At 42.6% G+C, this 14,274-nt stretch overlaps 1 protein-coding gene across 5 annotated transcripts in view; it reads right to left on the reverse strand.

Moving 5' to 3' along the window:
• PUM2 (pumilio RNA binding family member 2) overlaps positions 1-13,994 on the reverse strand; it is a 102,655-nt gene extending 88,661 nt beyond the window's left edge. For 3 of the 5 annotated variants that reach the window (XM_028099654.2, XM_028099653.2, XM_028099651.2), the window contains exon 1: positions 13,860-13,993. The gene's annotated coding sequence lies outside the window, so the exon portion shown is untranslated. Of the gene's footprint in view, positions 1-13,859 lie in introns of all 5 variants that reach the window. The other 2 variants (XM_028099652.2, XM_028099650.2) reach the window with 1 other exon arrangement.
• Positions 13,995-14,274: the final 280 nt, after the last annotated feature.

A 14,274-nucleotide genomic window follows, 5' to 3' on the forward strand; every position in this document is an offset into this window, starting at 1 on the left:
CATGCTGGAAATCACTAAACACATTTATATAGTTCTTACTGTCAAGTCAGCTTGGAAATCAATGGCCTTACATGGTAAAACTCAAGTATTTCATAAGTCCACCTACACATGGGGCACCTGGGTGGCTCAGTTGGTTAAGCGACTGCCTTCAGCTTGGGTTGTGATCCCAGGGTCCTGGAATCCAGCCCCACATCGGGTTCCTTGCTCAGCAGGGAGCCTGCTTCTCCCTCTGCCTGCCGTTCCTCCTGCCTGTGCCTGCACCCCCATGTCAAATAAATAAATAAAATCTTTCAAAAAAAAAAAAAGTACACCTATACATAAGGTATGTACAACTTACAAAGAAATACACCAGAAAAACATCTTTTCCATAAACTAGGTCATCACTTAAAAGAAAAATATTCTGGTCTTGTTTGTAAACTTCTAAGGGTTTTTAAGGCAATATAAAGGAATTTACACGTATACCCAATATCTCTAACCACACCTTTATGACACTTTGGGTGTTAAGAATGCAAAATCTAATTTGTAGATCTAAATATCTTCTCATCACCCGATTTAAAGGCATTGTACGTATGTAGCTAGCACTTAGTTTCTAACCACTTCATGTAGGTTAGTTCTACCCTCTTTGATATATTCCTCAAAGTGTGTAAAAAAAAAAAAAAGGAACCAACCAAATCGTACCTTTTAAACTCAATATATACTTGACAGTATGCTGTGACAAACATGATTTACATATTTCTAGCCTTCTTTTTTTTTTAAGATTATTTATTTGAGGGTGCCTGGGTGGCTCAGTTGGTTAAGCAACTGCCTTCGGCTCAGGTCATGATCCTGGAGTCCTGGGATCGAGTCCCGCATCGGGCTCCCTGCTCAGCAGGGAGTCTGCTTCTCTCTGACCCTCCCCCCTCTCATGTGCTCTCTCTCTTTCTCTCTCAAATAAAATCCTTTAAAAAAAAGATTATTTGAGAGAGAGCAAAAGTGAGAGAGATCACAGAGGGAGAGAGGCAGAAGCCAACTTGCTGCTGAGCAGAAACCCGATGCAGGGCTCGATTCCAGGACCCTGGGATCATGACCTGAGCTGAAGGCAGATGCCTAACTGACCGAGCCACCCAGGCGCCCCCATATTTCTTGCTTTCAAAGTAAAGTTTATAGTATTGTTTCTGCTTAGTAAGTATTGAGAAAGGCTTAGGAAAGAAAACACAAACTGTTTTTTAGGCTTTTATCTTATTTTTTAAAGATTTATTATGGAATGCCTGGGTGGCTCAGTTGGTTTAGCACCTGACTCTTGATTTTTGGCTCCGGTCATGATCTCTGGGCCTTGGGATTGAGCCCCACATTTGGCTCCATGCTCAATGCAGAGTCTACTTGAGATTCTCTCTCCCTTTGCCCCTCCCCCCATTCGCCCTCCCTCTCTCTCAAGTAAATCTTAAAAATAAAAAGGATTTTTGAGAAAGTGCATGCATGAGTGAGGGAGGAGGAGAGGAGCTTAAGTAGACTCCCTGCTGAGCATGAACAGCTCTATCCCATTGCCCTAAGATCATAACCTGAGCTGAAACCAAGAGCTGGACACTCAAACGACTGAGCCACCCAGACATCCCATGGTGAGTTTAAAAAAAAAAAAAAATTGCCATTACTCCTATCGCCCAATCACTGATCTGAATTCCCAATAGAAGCCAAAATACTCACCGTTCTATCCTGTTTTCATTCCTAACAGCAATGTGAATGAATTAAGACTAAATGAGATTAACCACTAAAGGACGCTAACTTTTTAAGTTTTGTGCCCTAAAGGCTTAACCATCTGTAAAACACACCACATTAAGATTTGGGACGGATCAGAGGTATGCATTTCTTAGTATATACAAGAAGGACCTGTTAACTGATTCCCAGAAAACTAAATGTGCTAACATTTTGGAAATTTTTCATGTATCCCCAATTTTAAGGCCACTAGTTCTCAAAACCTCAGTGCATCAGAATCTAGGTAGAAGATTTAAATCTGCACACTCAGTTCCCACTTACATAAAACTTATTTGAATTACTCCGGGCAGGGAAACAGGGACAGATTTTTATTAGTATTTTTTTAAAGTTCTCCAAATGATGCTTCCCGGTATGGAAAGGACTGAGACCCTTACACATTACCATATCAGTTATAGCTAAGGAATATATCCACACACACTCTACTGGTTTTCCAAATAAAAAAATTTTTAATCATTCATCATGGTGTAACAGATGAATCTGAATCAAAGTATCTAGAATATGGCTCCATGTTTGTCCCAATCTAGGTGAACGAACTCAGAACAGTTGAACACTGGTCCTCTTTTCCCGTTTGCAAATGAGAATATGCCTCCCTCACAGGATTACTTTGAAAAATAAATGAGATAATATATGAAATTAAAATATAAGTGCTTTCTAGAGTATTAATGATCTACCATAATGAGCGAGTATCTTCTTGTTTAAAAAATCAACATAAAATCCTCTAACCCAGAATTTCTCTTCTGGGAATTTACCTTACATAAACAGCACCAACACAAGAAGGATGAACAGCATAACAATAGTTACTGCAGCACCGCTTCCAGTGCTTCAAAAATAAGAATTGAACAACTCACCTCTGAAACTAATAATACACTCTATGTTAATTACCTGAATTTAAATATAAAATAAAAATAGGAAACAAAAAAAATTGAACACAAACTCAACAGAAAAGTGGTTTAGCAAAATAAAAATCTGTGTATTGAATGCTGTAAATTATTAAAGTTACATATACAAATACAGTAAAATGTCTATGATATTAAATAAAAATACCAAGTTGCCTAAGGTGTTATCATACAATCCCCCCTTTTTTTTTAAAGATTTTATTTATTTATTTGACAGAGACAGACACAGCGAGAGACGGAACACAAGCACAGGGAGCGGGAAAGGGAGAAGCAAGCATCCCGCCTGGCAGGGAGCCTGACGTGGGGCTTGATCCCCAGGACCCTGGGACCTTGACCCAAGCTGAAGGCAGACGCCTAACGACTGAGCCACCCAGGGACCCCAATCCTTTTGTTTAAAAGAGAGAAGCAATACCATAATTATGTATTTGTGTGGACTATAACAAAATAAACACTGAGCTCTGGTAGGATAGGAGGTACTACTGGCTTTATCTTTGCATTTTTTCTGTGTTGTAACGCTCACTAAAGTTAGCAAAATAAAGCTTTTTTTTTTAAAGGTCCTATATTAATACTGTTTAAATGCACTATAGTTCAGAGGCTTTTTTTTTTTTTTAAGATTTTATTTATTTGACAGAGAGAGACACAGCGAGAGAGGGAACACAAGCAGGGGGAGTGCGAGAGGGAGAAGCAGGCTTCCCGTGGAGCAGGGAGCCTGACGCGGGGCTCGATGCCAGGACCCTGGGATCATGACCTGAGCCGAAGGCAGACGCTTAACGACTGAGCCACCCAGGCACCCCATAGTTCAGAGGCTTTATCACAGAATAAAGTACCAGTGATCCTGTGTTATTTTTTTTTTTAAAGATTTTATTTATTTGAGAGAGAGAATGAGAGATAGAAAGCACGAGAAGGAAGAGGGTCAGAGGGAGAAGCAGACTCCCTGCTGAGCAGGGAGCCCGATGCGGGACTCGATCCCGGGACTCCAGGATCATGACCTGAGCCAAAGGCAGTCGCTTAACCAACTGAGCCACCCAGGCGCCCCCTGTGTTATTTTCAATTCACTTTAGTACTAGGTTGAATGCGTAAGAAGTGAAGACTTGTCTCAAATGGTTGTCTAGCAGTTTTCAATTATTATACATAATCAATCAGAATCAATATAGCACCAAGGAGAAATATCCTAAGAGGGGCGCCTGGGTGGCTCAGTCGTTAAGCGTCTGCCTTCGGCTCAGGTCATGATCCCAGGGTCCTGGGATGGAGCCCCACATCGGGCTCCCTGCTCCGCGGGAAGCCTGCTTCTCCCTCTCCCACTCCCCCTGCTTGTGTTCCCTCTCTCACTGTGTCTCTCTCTGTCAAATAAATAAATAAAATCTTTAAAAAAAAAAAAGAAATATCCTAAGAAATGTTAGGGTGTAACAGAACTAAAGAAGTCATTTCAATGCATGATCTAAGACAACTGAGAAAAAATAAAAACCATTCTAAGCAGCAGACTCGAATGCAGTTTTAAAAGGGATTTTTTTCTAAATGTTCTTTTTATTTTTCTTATGGTATTATTTATTTATTAGAAGAGAGAGAGAGAGCACGTGCACGTGTGCACAAGCAGGGGGAGCAGCAGGCAGAGGGAGAAGCAGGCTCCCCACTGATCAGGGAGTCTGATGTGGGACTCGATCCCAGGACTCTCAGCTCATGAGTTGAGCTGAATGCAGACACTTAACCGACTGAGCCACCCAGGTGTCCCGGATTTTTTTCTTTAGACCAAAATTTTCCAAAGTGTTTTCCTTAATCACCAACTCACAGTGTTCTTTGAAATAAGAGGTTCCCTGTCCAATACATTTATATGCTGCTCCCTGGTACCCATTTGTTCTTTTGCAAGCTGAGCACATGGTCATTACAGAATTCATTCTCACACAGTAAGTCCTACAGTTAAAATGGCTTAACTTTAATCCAATATTACCATAACTTTCTTCTGTAAATATGTTAATGCAAAAGAAGTTATTTTGAGCAGTATTTCTAGTCATTTCCAAGAAAAAGAAAAAAATTAGTCAATTATATAACATATTTCAACTCTTAACTTTTGTCTAGGAAAACCTCACAACTTAAAACAGTTAAAATAGGGGCGCCTGGGTGGCTCAGATGGTTAAGCGTCTGCCTTCGGCTCGGGTCATGGTCCCAGGGTCCTGGGATCAAAGCCCCACATCGGGCTCCCTGCTCAGCGGGAAGCCTGCTTCTCCCTCTGCCTCTGCCTCTCTCCCTGCTCATGCTCTCTCTCTCTCTCTCTCTCTCTGTATCTCTGTGTCTCAGATGAATAAATAAAATCTTAAAAAAAAAAACAGTTAAAATATATTTAGTTTATGACTACTATGAACAGTCTATGAAAAAAATATATGAGCTGTATAAACTTTTCCATTAAGTAAGAGTAATCTTTTAGGTAAAGAGTTGTGATTTTTAAAATTCCTCAAATATTCAAGAACAAGTCTTTAATTGATGATCACTTTTTCCCCCAATAACTTTAAGTGATGTGACTTAACCAATTTCTTAAAGATGTTTCAGTTTTTAAAAACTTTCCAGGGGCGCCTGCGTGACTCAGTCATTAAGCGTCTGCCTTCAGCTCAGGTCATGGTCCCAGGGTCCTGGGATGGAGCCCCACATCGGGCTCCCTGCTCAGCGGGAAGCCTGCTTCTCCTTCCCCCACTCCCCCTGCTTGTGTTCCCTGTCTCACTGTGTCTCTCTCTGTCAAATACATAAATAAAATCTTTAAAAAAAAAACTTTCCAGGGCGCCTCGTGGCTCAGCTGGTTAAGCGTCTGCCTTCGGCTCAGGTCATGATCTCAGGGTCCTGGGATTGAGCCTCATGTTGGGCTCCCTACTCAGCCCTCTCCTTCTGCTGCTCCCTCTGCTGCTCCCCCTGCTTGTGCTCTCCCTCTCTTTCTCTCATGTAAAAAACAAAACAAAACAAAAAAACAATTAAAACAAAACAAAAACTTTCCAAGTTGTTGCTTAGAAAACAACAAAAAAACAAATGCCTACTGGCCACCTAGCTGGCTCAGAAGAGCATGCGACTCCATCTCCAGGATGTGAGTTTCAGCCCTAAGTTGGGTATAGAGATTAGTTTATTTTTTTTAAAGATTTTATTTATTTATTTGACAGAAGGAGACAGCAAGAGGGAACACAAGCAGGGGGAGTGGGAGAGGGAGAAGCAGGCCTCCTGAGGAGCAGGGAGCCCTGCTTCTCTCTCTCCCACTCCCTCTGCTGCTTGTGTTCCCTTTCTTGCTTTCTGTCAAATAAATAAATAAATAAATAAAATCTTTAAAAAAAAAAATAGATAGATACGGATGCCTGGACAGTTCAGTTGGTTAAGTGTCCTGGGATCAAGTCCCCTATCAGGCTCCCTGCTCAGCGAGGACTCTGCTTCTCCCTCTGCCTGTGCTCGCTCACTCTCTCTCGGACAAATAAATAATCTTTATAAATAAATAAATAACTTAAAAGAAAACCAAATGCCTAGGCTACAATGTCTGAAAAGAGAAACCAAATCTGTTAAGTTTCCAGGACTACCTTATATACCAAAAAAAGGTCTATTCCTGAGTAGACTTTTTTTTAAAGATTTTATTTCTTTATTTATTTGAGAGAGTGAGAATGAGAGAGAGAGAGAGCACATGAGAGGGGGAAGGGTCAGAGGGAGAAGCAGACTCCCTGCTGAGCAGGGAGCCTGATGTGGGACTCGATCCCGGGACTCCAGGATCATGACCTGAGCTGAAGGCAGTCGCTTAACCGACTGAGCCACCCAGGCGCCCCCTATTCCTGAGTAGATTTTAAATGAAACTTGCTTTATATGCGTTTAAATAAAACAAAATTTTTTTTAAAGTAGGCTCCATGCCGAGTGTGGAGCCCAACTCAGGACTTGAACTCACAACCCTGAGATCAAGACCTGAGCTGAGATCAAGAGTCAGACGCTCGGGGCACCTGGGTGGCTCAGCCGTTAAGCATCTGCCTTCAGCTGAGGTCATGATCCCAGGGTCCTGGGATCAAGCCCCGCATCAGGGTCCCTACTTTGCGAGAAGCCTGCTTCTCCCTCTCTCACTCCCCCTGCTTGTGTTCCCTCTCTCACTGTGTCTCTCTCTGTCAAATAAAAAAAACTTAAAAAAAAAAAAGTCAGATGCTTAACCTACTGAGGCACTCAGGTGCCCCTTAAATTAAAAAAAAAAAAAAAAACTTTTTAAAGATTTTATTTATTTGAGACAGAGAGAGAAAGCATGAGGAGAGGGGAAGAGGGAGAGGGAGAAGCAGACTCCCCACTGAGCACGGAGCCCAAAGTGGGGCTCAATCCCAGAACCCTGAGATCATGACCTGAGCCTGAGGCAGACACTTAAGTGACTGAGCCACCCAGGCGCCCCTAAATAACAATTTCTGAAAGGTACATGAAGTATCTCATAGGAAATATACACACTAAAACAAAACTAATCTTAGGAAAATAACAAAATAGTAAGTAAACTCTTAAGTTTAACTTCTGAAGATACAAAGATAAAAGGGAAAACACAATTACAATTCTCACTATCCATAGGAAAAAAACATACCAACAATTCCTCATAGGTAACCCTATTTCTAGCACTAAGCTTTCAAAGAAATTTTTTATATGGGATATTACAGAGGACACAGAATTATAACAGAAAATCCCAACAACATTCTCTCAACAGATGCAAGGTTTCGTAATCTTATTTTTTATAGTCAGTCCCTCAAGGAAAGCCATGCACCTAACTTGTAACACAATCCAGGGAAAGCAATTCCACAGTTAATTCTGTAAGGGTTCCAGGACAATATGGTCTAAATCTTCCCAGGTTATAATCTTGGATATCCGAAGTCTTTCAGGATTATCCAAATCAGAAAAAGCCTTTAAATCTGGTGGGTCCCCCTACTTATTTCTCCAGTCACTTATGGGGAGGGGGAAGCATGTGTGCATGCGCACAAGAAGGGAGAGCAGCAGGCAGAGGGTGAGGGAGAAGTAGGCTCCCGCTAAGCAGGGAGCCCTACATGGGGCTCGATTCCAGGGTCCCCGGATCACGACCTGAGCAGAAGGCAGACTCCTAACCACCTGAGCCACCCAGGCACCCATCCAGTCATATCTTTTTTTTCAAAGATTATTTATTTATTTGACAGAGAGAGAAAGCACAAGTAGGCAGAGAGGCAGGCAGAGGGAGAAAGAGAAGCAGGCTCCCCACTGAGCAGGTAGCCGATGCGGGGCTCGATCCCAGGACCCTGGGATCATGACCTGAGCCAAAGGCAGATGCTTAACCGAATGAGTCACCCAGGTGCCCCCAGTCATATCTTTTCAATTTTCCCTATTTCCATGTCAAGTTCCGCTATTCTCCCTTATCAGGGTCACTACCCATACTAATCCCTCCAGCTGCATGCCGTTTCACCTATCTCGACTAAATTAATTTCTCCAAGTCTTTTTTTTTTTCATTCTAAAAGTAGGCTCCACGCCCAACATGGAGCTTGAATTTATGACCCTGAGATCAAGAGTTGCATGCTCTACTGACTGAGCCAAAAAAGGCGCCCCTCTCAAGTCTTAAGACTAACTTAACCTCATGTGAAAAGCTCTTCCTGACCTCTGCAATGTCTACCTTTAACACAACATGCGTAGCACTTTGTGTACTGCACTGCAATCACAAGTTTAATCATCTTACTCTTTGCTTTGCTATAAACTCAATTAACAAGGATCTGGTACCACCAGGCGCCTGGGTGGCTCAGTTGGTTAAGGATCTGGTACCACCAATATCTAAAAGTCTGGCACATCACAGGCCTACAAATCTCAAAAAAAAAATGTGTGCAAGTTTCTGGTAGTCTACTCTAATGAGAAGATAAAACTTAGAATATCCAGAGTAACAAATGGGACTGAAAGTTCCTCAAATAATACTCCACGACCATCTTGTCAACCAGACTTAAAATAAAAATTAGCTAACAATTTATCTTTGGCAAGTTCCTACACAGAGTACTCCCATTTCCGCTAGTGTAGGAGCAATGTAACGTAGAGATTAAATGAAGGCACCCAAGACTTTCCCCTTACATTCCTTTTCAGCAATCAACTGTATTTCAACTGCAAGGTGGTCCAAGAAAACATCTCCAGGGAAAACTGCAGCTATCATCTTCTCAAAACTTCTAATCTTGCTTATTTTATATCAGTTTTAAAGATTCAGATGGTACTACAAAAAATTTACTATTTTACATTTACTCAAGCTTAAAGTGCTGATAAAATACTAAATAGATGTTAATATATGACCTGATCACCAAAATGGAAAACACAAGTAGCCCTTATCTGTATATAACTTTTGGTATTTAACAAAATCAGACAAAACCATCCATATTTTTCTCTACCTACAATTTGCCTTATCTGACTGCCTAGAAAAGACCTATACTTAGGGTTAGCTTGTCTCTACTCATTTACCTTCTTTAATGTCTGAATGAATAAAACCAGTTGCATCTTACAGTCAAGAGGATATCCCACTGATCCCTAAATAAGTCTTTCAAAAACCATGCCTAAAATCACAGATCACCACTTTGAGATCTAAAACTCTTGATATGAAATGTCCACTACAATAGAAATCACAAAGATCTGGGGTGCCTAGGTGGCTCAGTTGATGAAGCACTGCCTCTTGATTTGGGCTCAGGTCATGATCTCAGGGTCCTGGGATCAAGCACTGCACTGGGCCCCACGTTCAGCAGCGAGTCGGCTTGAGGATGCTCTCTGCCCCCCACCTCCTGTGCTCTCACTGTCTCAAATAAATGTTTAAAAAAAAAAAGTGTAAAAAGAGCCTTTTATACCCCAACCCCTGTCACATCACACACCATTTTTTATATACTCTGGCAGTCAGTTGCAGGTGTTATTCTCCTGAGCAGGTGTTCAATAGATGGTTTTGTAACGTTTTATAGTCCATTTCACCAATCCCTTCCTGGAAGGGAAGTTTTGTGGTTCAAATGCATCTTTCGCCTTAGGTAGGTCATGACTGCCTTTTTTCTTTCCCTGTCCCATTTTCAGTCCAAAGTATTCTGACATTCCAACTACCCCTTCTCCCTTCACACTTCCCCTTTTCTGTACTTGGAAGCGAAATCCTGGGATATGAACATAAGGTGTACACCTTTGCATGTTTTTCTAGTACTCTACTCCAACATCTTTTATCTCTCTAAAGTAGAATAGTAAGAGAATAAGAAGTAAAAATCCAGGGGCCCCTGGGTGGCTCGCTCTCTGCCCAGGTCATCATCTCAGGGCCCTAGGATCGAGCCCCGCATCAGGCTCCTTGCTCAGCGGGGAGTCTGCGCGCGCGCGCGCGCGCGCGCGCGCGCTCTCTCTCTCTCTGTCAAATAAAATCTTTTAAAAAAAGTAATAATCTGTAATACGTAAACTAAAAATGGATGGGATTACAGCAGCTAAATTTGCAGAGGTGAAATATACCAAAGAAACTATGATTTTTGCCAACGTGCTTGAATAACCCATACTTTTTTAATTCTTTAAAGCACTTTAGAGGAGTGCCTGGGTGGCTCAGTCGTTAAGCGCCTGCCTTCGGCTCGGGTCATGATCCCGGGGTCCTGGGATTGAGCCCTGCATCGGGCTCCCTGCTTGGTGGGAGCCCTGCTTCTCCCTCTCCCACTCCCCCTGCTTGGGTTCCCTCTCTGTCTCTGTCAAATAAAATCTTAAGAAAAAAAAAGGCACTTTAGAAAAATAGAGAAAGGAGCCAGGAAATGGTCAAATAAAACTTTTCATTTGAGAAAAAGGTCAACAAAAGACAAAAATGTCCACAATTTCATTAAGAATTAAATGACTTGGGACGCCTGGGTGGTTCAGTCTTGTTAAGCATCTGCCTTCGGCTGGGGAGAGTCCTAGGATTGAGTCTGGCCATCAGGCTCCTTACTCAGCAGAGAGCCTGCTTCTCCCTCTGCCTGCCGCTCCCCCTGCTTGTGCTCTCTCACTTGTGCTCTCTCTCTGACAAATAAAATCCTTTTTTTTTTTTTTAAGTTTCACTTATTTATTTGAGACAGAGAGAGAGAGAAAGAGCACGAGCAGGGGAAGAGGGAGAAGCAGGCTCCTCGCCAAGCAGGGAGCCCAATGCAGGACTCTCCTGGGATCATGACCTGAGCTGAAGGCAGATAGATGCTTAACCGACTGAGCCACCCAGGCGCCCCACAAATAAAATCTTTTTTTAAAAAAAGAATTAAATGACTCTTTAGAAGGTGACATTGTTTAATTAGGCAAGTCTTAATTTTTTTTTAAGATTTTTATTTATTTGACAGAGAGAGATATAGCGAGAGAGGGAACACAAGCAGAGGGAGTGGGAGAGGGAAATGCAGGCTTCCCGTGGAGCATGGAGCCCGACGTGGGGCTCGATCCCAGGACCCCGGGATCATGACCCGAGCCAAAGGCAGATGCTTAACGACTGAGCCACCCAGGCGCCCCAAGTCTTAGTTTTTTATTTATAAAGAAGTTGGATCAGTTGGATGAAAAAGGCACTAAGAAAAAAAAATACATTAACCTTATGTCTGTAAAAACACTGCTACCTGAAACTCTGAGAAGAAAAATGCACTTACCATGAAACTATGTAATAATTCTATACTGTTTCACTGGAAAGGCTTCAAAGTAATAGCTCTGTAAATTCACTTTTCCCACTACAAAAGCAATACATTTTAAGTGAAAAAACCTACTTTCCTAAACATAAAAATCACTATTAAAATATTAGCTTCTAAATGATAAAGTTTGAAGGAAAACTTTTTCCACCACATCAGAATTCAGAAGTGAGAGACACAGGAACCAGACTGATAGCAATTCAACTATCTCCTTTTACTGACCAAGCTACAATGGAACGACTAATTTAGACCTAGGCCAGTGGGGTTCCTACCACCATAGCCCTTAATTATCCTAAACCAGTCACAGATAGCACTGGACAACTGATGGTCCTCCAAAAAGGCGCAGAGTCTATCATGGTGGCCTCAAGAAGCAGAACAAAGTGCTTTCTGCAGGGGGCAGACTTCCAAAGAGAAAGAGAGAAAGGAGGCTAAGTCAAACTCTTATCAGTTCCTTCTTACAAATTCACCCGGCAAGAGTCAAGTGGGACAACAGGAGCCAAGTCAGACTGTTTTTAATGCCTTAAAAACAGCAAGAAATCTAATACATCACAAACCAATTTATTAGTTATTAGTACAATTTTTATATTAATCACACACGTCAGTAAAACAGCCACAAACTGCAAGCCAAAGCCATATGAGATACACTCAGTTATTTAAAATCCTAAATCTTAAGAACATGAAAAAAATACCGATTATTTTGCTATGTTAGAAATCCAACAAATTTAAAGGTCATTGAATTAGGAAGTATGGAGAACTTGAGTCTAGAAGACAGGAACCAACCTCCACTTAAAATTATGAAGATCTTGTCAATGTCTATAAAAACAAAACTATCTGGTCACTGACCAGATTGGATTTGGATGTCAGACCTGGCCCAAATCTCTATTATAGTTACTTCTAAGTATCTACACAGGAAGACAAATTATTTCAACACCAGAAAGATTTATAAACAAGTATGGAAGGTTTAAGAGAAACAAAATCCTAGTATTACCTTTGTTGAGACTGCACAGTTTGGCTTACCTAAGAAAAACTGGTCTATTAAAGTGTACAACCTTGTTAAGACCAATTTAAATATGGCAGTAATTTAGACTTTTAAGTTGAAATCTTACTAAATATTAAAACATCTAAGGGAACTTCGCACTCAAATTAACTATGTATAAAAATTAAAGTTTAAATTTTCTTGAAAATGTTCATGTTTGTTAATAGCAAATCTAACTTGAAGATTAAATAGCCAGACTTGTACAAATAAGAAAAAAGAACTTAAAAGCTTAAGAACCAGGATTCTGAAATATAACTGATTTTTTAAATCACTGTAAACCTTTACTGGGTACAAAAAAACCACTCTTCAGGACACCAAAGGACAATTCTACAAAACTTAAGTTCACCAAAAATTGAACTTTAAAAGACATTCATGCACAAGGGAAATATCAACAACTATTCACGCTGCCTGTGCAGATGAAGCAAATCATCTTTAAAAAGAAACCAATTAAAAATATTTGTCCTACGATTCTTAGCCAGAATTCCTTAAATCGTCCTGCGATACTCCAGGTCACATGGTGAGTCACCTATTAAACACGAAATCTAAGCAGTAAACAAGCTTTTAAAATCCTTAGGTAACTCCCTTTATTAAAATTGTTTTTTTGATATACCTTTCAGATACTATATTCCTCGTAAGCGTTTAAAAGCATTTGTCTTATAAAGCTTTCCCTAAAAACCTTTACCGAAAAAAACCTATCACCAGTTTTATGTTAAAATCTCACAAACTCCGAAATCCTGACTTTAACTGACATGACTGTCTTATTACACCTAATATGCTCGCAATATTAACCCCCAGAATGTTTAAATATGTGTTAGAATGAAAAACGAAGTTAAGAAAAATGGGTTTTCCCTAGCTGTGTTCTAACTTTTACACGCGTTTGGGAATAAAACTTTAAACAATTCTTCCAAAATTTGGCCCAATTCAGACACAAAACTATTGCTAAAATGCCTGAAGCTTCTAATCTTTTCTTTCGTTTTAATTTATACACCTGAGTGTCGAAATCTGTTCCGGTAACAGAAACATAACATTCCTTAATAATGGCACCTAACGTGTCTAACCCAAGTCGCTGTTTCTTTCATACCCACACCTGTCTGCCGAAAGCTTTTCCCGGACACACTCGGCTCCCCGAAAATTCCCACACTTGTTTTCATAAACCCACTCCTTCCTCTTCGCCCACTTCCAACTCGCACACTTCTCTGGATCTACCGGCCTCTCCCCTCTTAACGACCATGGGCTAAACGGACAGCTCGGTCCCTAACCCCAAGCGCCGAGAAACCCAGGACTAGTGGGGTGGGTCCCCCAGCGCCGAAAGGCAGTGGCGTGGGGGAGGAAAGGAAGCGGGAGAGCCGAACACCCCCCCCCCCCCGAGCCGGGCGCACACCCCCTTCCGGCACCCCTCCCCCCGCATTGTGCGAGCGGGCCCCGGGCCCCAGGCCGCAGCCTTCCCGGGCTGCCGCAGGCCCCGTCCGCCCTCCCGCCCTGCGGGCTGCTCCCGCCGAGACCGCCACACAAAGCCCGGGAAGCCAGCTCCTGCGGCGCCAGAGCACGGGGAGAGGGAGCAAAGGCGGACTGACTTACGGGGCTGCTGCGGCCGCGCTGCCTCAGCCGGGGACACCGACCGTTGGGCACACGGCGGCGTCGCTCTTGGCCGTCCTTCCCTCCTCCGCCTTCGGTGGCGGCAATATCTTCTTTCTCCACCTACCTCCCTCCCCCCCACCCCACCTCCTCCTTCTCCTCCCCCTCCTCCTCCGAACCACCGAAGTACCGAGGGTGAGACACAGAGACTCACAACAACATGGCTGCCACCGCCGCCTCCCCTCCCCTCCCCCCCCCGCCCACCGGGCGCGCGCAAGGCACTCCGGGAGAAAGGGGAGGGGGAGCACTCACCGAGGTGCGGCTCCTCTCAGTGGCTTCCGTCGCTTCTCCCGCGCTCCGGGCGCCGGCCGGCGGGAGCTCTACGCGTGCGCACGCTCTCTGCGCTCGCGCGTTTCTG

This window comes from Eumetopias jubatus, unplaced genomic scaffold (assembly GCF_037043125.1).
Source record: "Eumetopias jubatus isolate StellerSeaLion01/CBP00866 unplaced genomic scaffold, mEumJub1_p1.0 scaffold_9, whole genome shotgun sequence".
Taxonomy (NCBI): Eukaryota; Metazoa; Chordata; class Mammalia; order Carnivora; family Otariidae; genus Eumetopias; species Eumetopias jubatus.